Here is a 4,539-nt window from a genome sequence, read left to right on the forward strand (position 1 = left end):
CGAGTCTATTTTGACTCATAGCGACCCTATATGCCAGACTCGAACTGTTCCATAGGGTTTCCTAGGCTATAATCTTTTTGGAAGCTGGTTGCCAGACTTTTCTCCCAAGGAGCCGCTGGTGAACCACCGCTTTTCAGTTAGCAGCTGAATATTTAACCATTGGACCACCAGGGTTCCTTGCAGCCAGTCTACCCTTTACGTTGAGTTGATTCTGACTCATAGCTGCCCTGAAGGGCTGTAATCTTTGCCAAAGCAGACTGCCACATCATCCTCCCAAGGGGCAGCTGGTAGGTTCCAACTGTTCACCTTTTAGGTAGCAGCCAAGCATTTAACTACCGGGGCTCCTTGCAGCCAGATTATCGTTTCATTAAATTAAATAAAAAAAAAAAAAAATGCACTGTTGTCAGTTGATTCTGACTCACTGCAACCACATGCTTTACAAAGTGGAACTACTCCATAGGGATTTCTTGGCAGTAACCTTTACAGGAAACCAAAAGCGCTGTGCTGCTAACGGAGAGGTCAGCGGTTGAACCCACCAGCCCCTCCATGGGAGAAAGGTGTGGCAGTCCGCTTCTGTAAAGATTACAGCCTTGGAAATCCCATGGGGCAGTTCTACCGTGACCTGCAGGGTCACTATGAGTTGAAATTGACCTGCCGGCAATGGGTTAGCCACTCAGGGACCTTCCTACTATATGAACCCAGTGCCGTCGAGTCCTACTATATGAGGCAGAGAAAAAACATGGAGCTTGGGTGTGTTTAAACAGCTAGAACCCCAATGGCTTAGCCAAGTCTACCACTTAGTTATGGTTTTTGTTTTAAAGACCCACATACGTATACAGCTGACCCTTTTACTATGCTGGTTAATTTTAATGCTAGCTTTAAAAGATGATAGCTAATTGAGAGCAAAAGATTAAAGAAAGAGCTGACGCAGATAAGATGTAGCACCTGTCTGGCTAACCCTGAACTGCTTCAATCACAGCTCGATCTAACACAGTTACCACCCCCAAGCCTGGCTGTTCAGAATCTCTTATTTTGGAGTTAGACCCAGCTGCGGCTTGAAACAGGCTCCAGACAGTCAGTAACATTACCAGATGGTGAGTTCCTCAAGGAAGTTATTCTACTGTGAGTTTTTATTCCCTAGCCAGGTCATTTGTGTATAATACGCTTTCTTAAACCCAGTCACCAGCACATTCTGCCTTCTCACGTTCTTTCACTAGCCAGTTTCTCCCTTCCTGTCTCTACTCGTAAGGAAGAAATTACGAGCCATGGAGAAAGAGAGATTGATTGATTGGTTGATTATGGTCTCTTATATCCTGGTATGCCAGTGTTGTTGGGTGCCTTTGAGTTGATTCTGACTTGTAGCTACCCCAGGTGACAGAGTAGAATTGCCCCATAGGTTTTCCTTTGCTGCAATCTTTATGGAAGCAGATGGCCAGGTTTTTCTTCCATGGAACCACTGGGTGGTCAAGTCAATTCTGACTCGTAGCTACCCTATAGGACAGAGTAGAACTGTCCCATATGGCTTCCAAGGAATGCCTGGTGGATTTGAACTGCCAACCTTTCGGTTAGCAGCCATAGCACTTAACCCCTATGCCACCAGGTTTTCTAATACATACGCCGCTGGAAGCCAGTATTCCTTTTTTTTTTTTCCCCAGTTGTAAGTGACCATTTCCTGTTTTTTTGTTTGAAGAAACCCTCCTTCTCTTAGGTTTTATCTGATGATTCTTAATGTCAAAGCAATTAGGCTCTTTACCAGCCATTCCACAGCAAGAGAAAGACCTGGGTGTATACTTCTTTTAAACAGGGTTTGGATTAGAAGTTCCTTGCCAAAACCAAAAATATAAGGTTTTGTAATGTAGTTTCTTCACACAATGAAATTTGGTTTTGATTTTTTGTTTGTCTGGCTTCGCTTTTGTTTGTTTTCATTTTTGGTTTTGGCCACCCAGCGTTTGCCCTTTCTACTAATTTCCAGGAACTCCCTGGGTAGCTCAACTACTAGCCTAAAGGTTGGCACTTCGAACCCACCCAGGGGCAACTCTGACAGGCCTGGTGATCTGCTGCTTCTGAAAGATCACAGCCTTGAAATCCCTGTGGAACAGTTCTGCTCTGCATACATGGGGTCGCCATGAGTCGGAATCAACTCAAGGGCAACTAACAACAGCAACAATAACTCATTTCCATGCCCTGTCCCCAGTGAATCTGTGATCTCTCAAAACTCTTCCCCAAAATCCCCTCCAGCTTTGGTTTCTGTCAGGTATAAACAAGAAAGTTAATAAATAAGACTGGCCTCAGTTATCCTCCCTCATCTCTTCTCCCTCTTCTGAAATTTCTGGCAAAGAAGCATAGATTAGATAACAAGATCCAAACATTATCACCCAGATAAATTTCCCAGATTAGCAAACTGGAATTAGGAGAATGAGGACCAGGAGTTGACACAAAATGGAAATATTTCAGTGGCACAATAACGTGCATGTATTCATAAGACACAAAGAAGGTTATGAGACAGCACATGTCAGCTTGCAACACTGATGTCAGGACCTGTACTATTAACAGTGCACCCGTAGTTGGGAAATATTAAATACTAAAACTGTTTACAGTTTCACCAGTAGTTGGGAGTTGGGTAATAGTAAATACTAAAAATACTAAAACTATTTACAATCGTACCCACAGTCGAGAATACTAAATACTAAATTACTATTTACAGTACCCCTAGTTGACCTTAGTGAAAGACTGTATATCCTTCTGTTTAGCCTTCTGCTCTAATATCCTTCCTACTTCATCAGAAGTAAGGGCCACTGGGACAGGGACATGTGGGTCTCAGGAACAAGGGTAGGAACAGAAGAAGTCATCAGCAGGCAGGGACAGAGCCCACATTTATAGATCTCCTTATACATACCAAACCAAAAACCAAACCTGTTGCCGTCGAGTCGATTTTGACTCATAGCAACCCTATAGGACAGAGTAGAACTGCCCCATAGGGTTTCCAAGGAGCGGCTGGTGGATTCGAACCGCAGACCCTTTGGTTAGCAGCCAAATGCTTAACCACTGCACCAATATGCTTTTGTGAACATAATCTCTGCTACTGCTCTGAGTTTTCATTTTACTGTTGAGAACACTGATCTTCAGAGAGAGCACTTTTCTCGGGTTCCAAGGCTGAACCCCACATCTTCTGGCTTCTCCTATAAAGAAACCAAACGCCTCCAGAGATACCAAAGGAGATAGGGTAAGTAATGTCTTGGCAACGGGGAACAAGTAATAAGTGAGGGAAGAGTTGTAGACCTTTAATTATTAATAGCTACTGTTGAGATTATCCACCACCTATCTACCAGTTTGTGGCACTGTGGTGGCTTGCGTGTTGCTATGATGACACTGGAAGCTATGCCACCGATATTTCAAATACCAGCAGGGTCACCCATGGTGGACAGGTTTCAGCAGAGCTTCCAGACTAAGACAGACTGGGAAGAAAGCCCTAGTAATCTACTTTTGAAAATTAGCCCATGAAACCCTTATGGGTCACAAGAATGTGGTCCCATAAAGTACTAGGAGATGAGTTCCCTCTCAAATACACAGCAGTTGCAACAATGGACTGGAGCATACCAATGATCCTGCAGATGGCACAGGACCAGGCAACGTTTTGCTTTGTTATACATAAGATTAGTATGAGTCACAGCTAACTCGACAGCAACTAACAACAATATTGAGGTTATTTCACTTGCTGGGTCCTGAGATGAGCAAGCCCCTCACCTTTACAAACGATAGGGATATAACCTCTGGTTGCCTGATAGAAGCAGCAGGCAGGGCAGCAGATACTCAGTGAATGTTTAATGAACGAATGAGATAAGGCGTGAGACTGGATGCACGACCTGAGAGAGGGCCTTAGTGCCCTGTAAGGTGTTTTGATTCAGCACAACAGGTAAAGAGTAAAAACCAAACAGTAAGCCCTGAGAAAAGGTTAATATAAGAAGCACTAGACCAAACTTCCTGGCTTACTGGGCAAAACTTTTATAGACAAATATTTTTTCAATGACAAGATTTAATATGAGGACCAATTCTGCCTTCCAACAACCCAGTGTGGCAAACCCCAATGGAGAACAGTTCTCTTTACGGTTTGGGGTCGCTCCTTTTCCTTTTTGCTTCCATATTTCAAAATGCGTTATTGGAGTGGCCCCAGGCTGCTGAAGAATAAAGGGTAGCTCCGAGGCTTGCATCATTGTAATCTGGAGCCCGGACAGAGAGGCGTCCCAGCCTCGAAGCCCCGGGCGATTACTTGCTCCATCCGAGCAGCGTCGCCCAGCGGGCAAAGGCTGCGGCTGTGTACCGGGGCCTCCCTCCTACCCGCAGCGCTCGGCGCCCGCAAGGGGCCACCTCCCTAGGCAGCCGGGAGAACTCAGCCGGCGCTGGGCCGCCGGGACCGCGGCCGAGCGGGCCCCGCTATTGGCCGGCGGTGCGACGAAGGAGGGGAGCGGACGACGTGATTGGCGGGGGCCCCAGGCGGAGGGGGCGGGGCCGCTATATGAGAGGAGTCCGTGTCGCGGCGTA

The sequence above is a fragment of the Elephas maximus genome, chromosome 1, assembly GCF_024166365.1.
Source record: "Elephas maximus indicus isolate mEleMax1 chromosome 1, mEleMax1 primary haplotype, whole genome shotgun sequence".
Lineage (NCBI taxonomy): Eukaryota > Metazoa > Chordata > Mammalia > Proboscidea > Elephantidae > Elephas > Elephas maximus.